Source organism: Physeter macrocephalus, chromosome 1 (assembly GCF_002837175.3).
Source record: "Physeter macrocephalus isolate SW-GA chromosome 1, ASM283717v5, whole genome shotgun sequence".
NCBI lineage: Eukaryota > Metazoa > Chordata > Mammalia > Artiodactyla > Physeteridae > Physeter > Physeter macrocephalus.
Window position 1 is genome coordinate 60,017,713 of NC_041214.2, and position 11,232 is coordinate 60,028,944.

Consider the following 11,232-nt stretch of genomic DNA (forward strand, 5'->3'; position numbering starts at 1 on the left):
TATATATAGAGAGAGAGAGAGAGAGAGAGAGAGAGAGAGAGAGAGAGAGAGATAGACACATACATATTTATATACACATTATATATATATATATATATATACACACACACACAGTCACACACACATATACATTTATTTTCTCCTACTCCCAGAAATTTCCTTATTTTTTTTCTTTCTGGTCAATTCATCTACCAGAAGCAACTACTGATTTTTTTAAAAAATCATAGATTAAATTGTCTCTTTTCTAGGCATTAATAAAAATAGAATCATATACTCTATTGTGCCTGGCTTCTTGTGTTGAGTATAGTGTCTGTGAGATCCATTAATGCAGTTGTGTATTAGGCATTGTTTTAAGTGCTTGATAATATTCTACTCCCTGAATTTATCAAAATCTGTCTATGCATTCCCCTGCTGATGGTTGTTTGGACTGTTTCCAGTTATAAATGATTATGACCATTTCTATACAAGTTATTTTGTCAATATACGTATTTATTTTTCTTGGCTAAATACTTAGGGATAGAATTGCTGAGTCAAAGGGTAGGTGCATGTTGAACGTTAAAAGAAAGTTAAGACATTCAGACCTGAGCTTTTCCCTGTGAACAGACTTTGAGTACTAATTAATCTCTTCACTTACAATAGCTCTATACAGATTATCTATTTCTTCTTAAATTTGTTTGGTAGTTTGTGTCTTTCTAGGTATTTGTCCATTTCATTTAAATTATTTAATTTATAAATATACAATTGCTCAAAATATTTTTTATACTTCTTTGCACTTCTGTAATGTCCAAGTAATGTCACTTCTTTGATTAATGACTCTTGTAATTTGAGACTTCTCTTTATTTTTCTTGGCTAATCTAGCTAAGGTTTGTCAATTTTGTTGATCTTTTCAAAGAACGAACTTTGGTTTCACTGATTTTCTTTTTGGTTTTTCTATTCTCTACTTCATTAATTTCTGCTCTAATCTTTATTATTTCTTTTCCTGTGCCTGCTTTAGGTAATGTTTGCTGTTCTCATGTCTTTTTGTTCCTCTAGGCCTTCTTTGCCACTTTATTTTGTGTTAAGTGAATATTTTCCAATGTAGTATTTTAATTTCTTTAATGATTTGTTCACTGTTATTTTTTTGTTTTGTTTTGTTTTTTTTGCTTTACTTTTTGTTTGTTTGTTTTTTAGTGATTGCTCTAGGATTTCCCATATATATTCAAGCTTACCAGCTTCAGATTTATGCTATATTTGAAAAGGTATTTTTAGTGTCTTTTGTAAGTACAAAACTAACTTTACATGTGTTCTTTCCTTATTGATGTGGATTCCTAATTACCACTGGGGTCACTTGCTTTCTGCCTGAAAAACTTCCTTTAGTATTTCATGTAAGGCAGTTCTGCTCCCAGCAAATTCTCTGTTTTTATTTAACTACGTAAGTTTTTATTTTGCTTTCATTTATCAAAGGTAGCTTTTCTGGATATGGATTCTCAGTTGAGATTTTTTTCTTTGAGAATTTTGACTATGTTATGCCACTCTCCTCTTGCCTGCATTATTTCTGCTGAGACATTAGCTCTTAATCTCATCAGGTTTCCCTTGTAACACCCAGTGATTACAGCAAATATGTTTCATTGAAATACTGAGCTGTTTCCAATAATAGAGAAAACTCTGGATAGGTTGGTTTTCTTGAGAGATGTTTCTTTCTTTCTAGGGAGCTCTGGGATCAGTATAACTGCTGCAATTTTTAACTTATGGGAAACTATCCTCTATGAAAGAAGTGTTTCCATTATATCCTTATAGACAGAGGTCCAGAATAAAAAATCCAGTCTTGAGCTTCCCTGGTGGCGCAGTGGTTGAGAGTCCGCCTGCCGATGCAGGGGACGCGGGTTCGTGCCCCGGTCCGGGAAGGTCCCACGTGCCGCGGAGTGGCTGGGCCCGTGAGCCATGGCCGCTGAGCCTGCGCGTCCGGAGCCTGTGCTCCGCAACGGGAGAAACCACAACAATGAGAGGCCCGCGTACTGAAAAAAAAAAAAAAAAATCCAGTCTTACACCTCACAACTATTTTATTAATTTTGCTTTATTTACTTTTTCTCATTTTTATTTCTATTTGATTTATTTACTTCTCTCTTTACCACATCTGCCTCTATCTTGTCTTCTCTGTCCACTAAAAAGAGTATCCAAACAAGACTTTCTGCCTCCAATTTTTGTTTGAGTCTGGTTGTCTTCCACATTGACATTGCAGTGAGTTACCTTACTGCTATGCAAAGTTGAAAATACTTTTCCCTGCTTAAAAATTTTGGATGACTTTCTATTGCCCCTATGATAAAAACGAAACTCATTTACTGTTTAGAAGGCTTTCCAATATCTCATTCTTATCCATTTATTTTCTCTTACAGCTTGACTCCCTTCTCTTCACACTCTAAGTTCTAGCTATGCTGAACTCTTTTCATTCCTTGAATACACCATATTCACACTTACCTCTGAGCTTCTGTGTATCTTCCCCCTGTGTGGAACTTTATCTTACCTCTCCTTTTTTTTAGTGTCTCAGCTCACCTCACCTGTACCAGTTTCAACATCACTCTTTCTGAGCAAATTTTTGTGTATAATTCCCACGCTACTTACACTCATAAAAACATAATTTTCCTGTTAAAACATTCACCTGTGGAGGTAGAAACCACTGGTCCCTTGTACACTATTGTTTTCCACAGCTGTCACCATGCTTAAAACAATAGTAAACCCTTTTTAAAAAATAATATCTCTAATGACTGTGGCTAATCTTTAAAAATAATTGGACATCAGAAAATTTGAAAATACTGCATACTTGAGAATAGATCCTCTTGAAGTTCTAAAGATGTAATCTGAAGATTTGATGCTACAAATAATTTATGTAATTATTCACATATATTTAAATTTAGTAGAATTTACCAAAATGTGATTCATACAAAATGGTGGTTCAAAACTCCAATGAATTGTTATGTAACCATGAAAGCTAAAGAGCAAACTTCAACTAAGTTACATTCTCATGTAGAAAGCATATAGTAAATTTGCATTCTCCTTCTGATAAGAATATTACTACAATAGTAAAATTTTTATTTTGAAAAAATGAAGCAAAACTTTACATATGTCTTTGATTGAAGAGTTACTAAAGCATAGTTTTCAAAATGTATGAGACTGATTTTGGCTCTTTATCAGAAACCTCTTATTTTTCACTTCTATTTTGTGTAATTTTACTGATTTCCCTACTTTCATCACTTTTTTTCCTATGGCAGTCTGTGAGGTTTTCCTTGGCTAGTTTGAATAATTATACATTTTATATACTGGTAAGGTTATTTAAAACAAGATCAATGAGACTATATTCAGTGGAACATTTACGGGACAAAATTTATGAGTAAATTTAATTTTTCAGTTGAGTTTTTAGTTTGTAGAAGAAATAAGATTCATATTGTGTTCAGAAAGAAATCTCTTAGGATTACTGACTTACTTTTTCCAGTTTGTAGAAACAAATAAGGCAAAAAATCTCAATCATTTCTTATAATCAGGTAAAATCATGCCAACCATATAATGGTACAGATGTAAATCAGTGAAAACACACAGTGTGTATTTGATAGGTGTTATTATGTGAATAAATTCCTTTTCCCACAACAAACATTAAAGAAGCAGCACAATGATCACAATCTTGTTGTTTTATTTAGAAGAAAACAGTAATTTTTTGTTGCTACTAAGAATATTAACAAAACGTCCTGTTTTCCTTTCAATATATTCACTGCATCCAAAAATGGACTCATTTCCCCCAAACTAGTTTTCCTCCTATATTATGAATCTTGATTAATGACACCTCATCCACATTTAACCAACTTGCCAGCTTGTCTTACATTACCCTTTTAATTCAATAAACTGTTGGATCCTTTTTATTCTACCATTTTAATCTTTATTGGTTTCATTCTTTCTTTATTTCCTCTATTACCACCTTCATCCAATACTTTCTATTTATCCTTAACTTCTGCAATGGATTTTTACCCAGAATATCTTGTTGTTACTCTATTTTTTCACACTGCTGTTAGAGTTGCCTTCCAAATCTTGTTATTTTCCCTTTTAAAACTTTCAGTGACTCCCTCCCACCATCAAGACAATGTCTAATTTCCTTAGCATAACCTGAGATGATATTCTCTATTTGACTACTGTATAAGCTGTTTCAAGCACACCGATCAAGTTTTTCATTCTAAAAGAAGTTTTACATAAAGAAAGCAGGAAGATTTATTTGTGTATAGTGGACAAAAAGAAAAGCATGTTACTTCCTCCTTTTATTCCCTCACATATCTCTTACCTTTGGTTCCAAAGTCAGGTGATTTTGCAGTCTGGTTTAGCATAGATATCTTTTCTTCTTCAGGATAGATATGGTAATAGATATAACATTAGGGAATTCTGTTAGATCATGCCTTGACCGCACAGGTTCTTATTTTTAGTTGTTTCATTCAAAAGTGAAAAGCTATTTCTGGTCATCATCTGAACACATAAGGTTTGCATGGCAACTGGATTCAATCCTCTATTGCATGCCTGTTTCTGAATTGGTAACTTATTAGTCCCTAGTGCATTCAACCAAGAAGTGGAATTTATTTACTGTTGGTTTATTTAATTATTTATTCCTGAGGCTTACACTGTTGTTAGGGTCTTATTTCTTATTTGCTCAATTCTACTTGCATAATGAGACAATCTTATTAAAATTTAAAAATGGAATATTCTTGTAGTTGACACTGGCTGACCAAATTGAAGATGTAAATTTTTCTTTCTTTTACAGTTCAGGATGTTCACTTGTATGATAGGGACATGGTTAGTTTCTATTTCAAGTCAAATTTTTCCATAGAACTAACTGTAAAGTATGTATAGTGAGAAGGGAAAAGGGGATTCCCCAGAACTCATAAAAATTATACCATTGCAGATTATTTTTGTTAATTTATTGAAGTTTCTTATTTCACTAAAATTATCTATTTTGTCACAGATATTTTCTCATATAAGGGTGGTTGTTTGACTTTATTCATAGTGTATGATATAATCTAACTTCCATTCCAAAGTTTTTAGATTGTTTTCAGGGTTCCTTTTTCAGCACTATGACTGGTTGACTGTTATAGAAATAAAATGTTTATAATCTGGAAAAAGACTTTAAATTATAAGAAAGAATATTATAGTAAAAATTTTGCTAAAATCATGGCAGAAATTCTAATTCATATAAACAGCACTTGTTTCAAACTAAATTTACGTAGTTTGGTTGCCATTTTACATTTGCCAGCTGAAGCTGACCTTTCATATGGGAATAGTGTATATATGCAGCTTCTAATGATTTGGTCTGGCAATCTTTAGGTTATGCAATTACAAATGAATTTTCAAACAAAAGTTGCATTTGAATTATTTTAAACTTTGTGAAAAAAGAGAGATATGGTAGATCTATAATACAGTATTTCAAATGTGCTATATTCTCCAAAGTTAGCTGCTTAATATTCCTCTCTTCTTTGTACTTACATGTGCTGTGTGCTATCAAGAGAAGGAGTTGGTTTCCCTTTTTCTTGTATCTGGATTGAACTTGCTTTGACCATTAAAATGGACAGAAGTGACAATGTTCCTATTGCTTGCATAGCTCATTAGATGTCCGGTAGCTTCTGCTAGATGACCATCTATGCTTCTAGAGAAAGAGAGATCATGAAGAGGGAAATCAAGGCTCACAGCCAGCATCAATTGCCAGGCATATGAATGAGGCTTTTCTGGACACCCAGCTCCAGTCAACTTGTAAGCTGCATAAAGCCTCACGCATGACCCAGATAAATCGTGTGCAGCAGAACCCTGCAGGAATTCTTGACCCCCAGAATCATAAAATATAATATGTAATAGTTTAAAGATTTTGAGGAAGTTTGTCATAATTTGATGTATGTATTATGAGCATTCACTTTAAATGAGGCTATTGTCTCTGCAATTCATAAACAGATTATACTCTTTATTTTCTCCTTAGATGAGTTAATCAGAAAGAAAATTATAAGTAATCTAATATATATTTTTCCTGTTTTCCTGGTACCTATTCATAATATTGTCATTCTTTTAAAATAATTCATATTTCTCTTTTATTTTCTATGTAGGTACATGTTATCATACAATTTAATTCCCCTGAAGTATATATGCTAGTTCTTCTTCTTTAACTTCTGCTTGCCCTTCTAAATAAATGTCGAGTCTGCTCCTCAATAATTATTTTCTTAATTCATCCCACTGAATCATTCCCTCCTCTCTCTATACTCTCTTCATGTTCAGAAATAGGAGTAATCACACTTTTGTGTTTTGCTTTTCATCTCTGCCAACCGTTGCCCAAGCTAAGCAGTTAGTCCTTGTCTCCTTCATATTCTATGTCAAGAATCAGGTGACTATTTGATAAAAATTTTTGAAGAGACTGATCCTCCCCTTTCTTGACAGCCTACGAGTACACAAAGTGTACAAAAGCAATCTACAAATTGTAGGGTCTTCACTAATATTGGAAGGATAAACAACTCTTATATAAGTAGACAGCATTTTTCAGAATAATTTCACTAATCATTTTGCTACCTGCAGGTAGCAACCTTCTTCTTTCAAATCCCATTGTAATCAAAGGCCAAAACAAAACAAAACAAAACAAATCCCATTGTAAAAATTAAATAACATGGATTGATTTGTACATATACATAGTATATATCCTCTTCACAAAATTAAAAAGAAAAGGCGAATGACTAAATATTGATCTGTTGCTGTCTCCCCTAGAATTTTTTGTTTGTTAGCCTCGTTATTTTCTATTATTGCTCAGTTGCTGGAACAGCAATAAGACTTATTTATAATAGCCACTTTTATTATGTGCAGGTAGGTGATTAATAAGCCAAGTACACATTATTGTCAATGGGATAGTGTATATGAATGTGATTCTAAACAGAGAAGGAATCATATTGTAATGATGTAATGGTAGTGTTATTGCTTTTGTTGTAGTTATTTTTAAATAGGAGTTCTTAAGTTAAAATGTTGCTTTAAAAAAGTTGACAGTCATCTGAATAAAAACAAAAAATATTTTAAGGGGCAGATTATGGGTGGATATTTCTAACACTAAAATCTTTTAAATACAGTAATCCTGCTTCTCTGTTGTAAATTTTGGAGACTTAGGGAACAATCTGGGATATGGCTTCATAAATATAGTCTGTACTTACACATGCACATAGGATATTATTCAAGGAGAGAAAATCTCCATTTCCTAAAATCTGCAGGTATTGGATGTGTATAACCATTTTTCCTTCTTACCTTGTGTTTATCTTTTACTTACCTATTTTTAGAATTTTACAACCATTTTTGTTTTATTTAATTTTCTTTATTTAAAAAAATTTTATTGGAGTATAGTTGCTTTACAATGTTGTGTTAGTTCCTGCTGAACAGCAAAGTGAATTAGCTATACGTATACATATATCCCCTCTTTTTTGGATTTCTTTCCCATTTAGGTCACCACAGAGCACTGACTAGAGTTCCCTGTGCTATACAGTAGGTTCTCATTAGTTATCTATTTATACATAGTGGTGTATATATGTCAATCCAAATCTCCCAATTCATCCCACCACTCCCTTCCCCCCTTGGTATCCATACATTTGTTCTCTACATCTGTGTCTCTATTTCTGTTTTGCACAATTTCTAGACATTTGATTTTCTATCTGCACAGTGCTTTTGTGGTCTGATATCACGTGGTTTTAATAAGGTTGATTCTTTGGCCACATATCGACATCTATTATGTCAGACTCTCCTGGGTGAAGCCCAGAAAGTGGTATTTTGCACCAGCCCTCTCAACTGATTACACTTGAAAGTTTCAGCACAATTCTTCTCTAGACTCTGTAGAGAAAGGGAAATTATCCTATTAGTTCAGCTTTCCTTATGTCACAGAAAAATGAAAAGATAGAAGTTGTACCTTTGATAAGGGTAAAGGGGAAAACTGGGTGAGAGTATATTTTATTTTTCAGATTGTAAAGCTGTCATGCAGACATGCTTAGTATTATCAGTGTTTTCTGGTACATTTATGAGGAAGAGTTATAGTTTTAAAAGACACTGGATTATTAGTGTATTATCTAAATTAATTCAAAAAGTTATATGAAATCTTGCATAACATACTAGAAATGAGGCTTTTCTATTTATCTTTAATTACTATATTTTTCTATTTACTAATTTATTTCATAAAAGAGGTCCTAAAATTTTCTTGTTAAAGTTTTTTATTAAGTAATTAAAATTACATTGGCAATGATATTGCCAAACTTGGGAAGCAGCTCTACTTGGCCCTGCCTACAAAATTAGCCTTTACTATTCTTGTGAGATTTCTCAGTTAATAAATATGTATCTCCATTACACATTTTGGAATGAGAAAACTACAGCTTAATTCTACAATCCCACCAAACCCTCTATGACATGTACTGAGACTCAGACTCCATCGGTCACATGAATTCCATTAACACCACTCTAACTAGAAGACCATAGCATTTTGGTTTCCCAGGAAACAGGAAATCATGTCAATTCAAAGACAGGAGGTCTGAGTATTTTCCTTTCCAGAGGGAAGAGTCACCCTGATATGTGCCAACATTCCCTGTGGGGGTAGCTTAGACAAAAAGGAGGAATTAGAGTGTACATTTTAGTGTTTTGCACTGCAGAGTTCATTCTCAAAAAAACGTGGTCTGACCCTTAAGTGTCACTGTGTCTCTGAACTGGTTTACTATCCCAGAAAATATGACTGAATATAGGCCAAAAATGTATAAACAAAATATTTAGAAAAAGTATATTCTGGAATGGGCAGAGCTGGTGAATAAGTAGCATGAGCTCTCTTTCTTCCTTCCCTCTACTCTCTCATTGGTGCCTCCCTTTGATTAACTTCAAGCAAAAGATAGATGGCAAAAGGAGTAGGAAAACAAAACCCAGGAAACAGAGCAGCAGTTGCAGTGTTAGAAAGAGAAACAGAAAAATAGAGAAGTATCATCCTACAGAAGAGCTGTGTGGCTGACAGGGTCTTGGTGTTCTGGCAGTGTGTCAGGCCTGATCCTCAGAGGTGGGAGAGTCAAGTTCAGGATATTGGGCCACCAGAGACCTCCCAGTCCCATGAATATCAATCGGCAAGAGCTCTCCCAATATCTCCAGCTCAATGCTAAGATCCAGCTCCACTCAACAACAAGCAAGCTACAGTGCTGGACACCCTATGCCAAACAACTAGAAAGACAGGAACACAACCCCACCCATTAGCAGAGAGGCCACCTAAAATCATACTAATTTCACAGACACCCAAAAACACACCACCGGAAACGGTCCTGCCCACCAGAAAGACAATCCAGTCTCATCCATCAGAACACAGGCACCAGTCCCCTCCAACAGGAAGCTTACGCAACCAACTGAACCAAACTTATCTACTGTGAGTAGACACCAAAAACAATGGAAACTAAGAACCTGCAGGCTGTGGAAAGGAGACACCAAACACAGTAAGTTAAGCAAAATGAGAAGATAGAGAAATACGCAGCAGATGAAGGAGCAAAGTAAAAATGCACCAGACCAAACAAATGAAGAGGAAATAGGCAGTTTACCTGAAAAAGAATTCAGAGTAATGATAGTAAAGATGATCCAAACGCTTGGAAATAGAATGGAGAAAATACAAAAAAACGTTAAACAAAGACATACAAGAACTAAAGAGCACACAAACAATGATGAACAACACAATAAATGAAATTGAAAATTCTCTAGAAGGAATAAATAGCAGACTAACTGAGGCAGAAGAACGGATAAGTGACCTGGAAGATAAAATAATGGAAACAACTAATGCAGAGCAGAATACAGAAAAAAGAATGAAAAGAATTGAGGACAGTCACAGATACCTGTAGGACAACATTAAACCACCAACGTTCGAATTATAGGGGTCTCAAACATACATACTGATAATTACCTTAAATGTAAATGGATTCAATGTTCCAACCAAAATACATAGACTGGCTGAATGGATACAAAAACAAGACGTGTATTAAAAAGAAGAGAAAAAGAAAGGGACTGAGAAAATATATGAAGAGATTATAGTTGGAAACTTCCCTACTATGGGAAAGGAAATAGTCAATCAAGTTCAGGAAGCACAGAAAGTCCCATACAGGATAAATCCAAGGAGAAACACGCCAAGATACATATTACTCAAACTAGCAAAAATTAAATAAAATACTAAAAGCAACAAGGGAAAAGCAACAAAAAACATACAAGGGAATCCCCATAAGGTTAATAGCTGATATTTCAGCAGAAACTCTGAAAGCCAGAAGGGAGTGACAGGACATATTTAGAGTGATGAAAGGGAAAAACCTACAACCAAGAGTACTCTACCCAGTAGGAATCTCATTCAGATTTGATGGAGAAATCAAAACATTTACAGACAAGCAAAAGCTAAGAGAATTCAGCAAGACCAAACCAGCTTTACAACACTATTACAAGAGACAAAGAAGGACACTACATAATGATCAAGGGATCAATCCAAGAAGATATAACAATTGTAAATATTTATGCAACCAACACAGGAGCATCTCAATACATAAGGAAATTGCTAACAGCCATAAAAGGGGAAATTGACCGTAACACAATAATAGTAGGGGAATTTAACACCCCACTTTCACCAATGGACAGATTATCCAAAATGAAAATTAAAAAGGAAACACAAGCTTTAAATGACACATTAAAAAAGATGGACTTAATTGATAATTATAGGACACTCCATCCAAAAACAACAGAATACACTTTCTTCTCAAGTGCTCATGGAACATTCTACAGCATAGATCATATCTTGTGTCGCAAATCAAGCCTTGGTAAATTTAAGAAAATTGAAATCACATCAAGTATCTTTTCCGACCAAAATACTATGAGACCAGATATGAGTTACTGGAAAAAAAAACTATAACAAATACAAACACATGGAGGCTAAACAATACACTACTAAATAACCAAGAGATCACTGAAAAAAATCAACGAGGAAATAAGAAAATACCTAGAAACAAATGACAATGAAAACATGATGACCCAAAACCTATGGGATGCAGCAAAAGCAGTTTGAAGAGGGAAGTTTAAAGCAATACAGTCCTACCTCAAGAAACAAAAAAAATCTTAAATAAACAACCTAACCTTACACCTAAAACAATTAGAGAAAGAAGAACAAATAAACCCCAAAGTTAGCAGAAGGAAAGAAATCATACAGATCAGATCAGAAATAAATGAAAA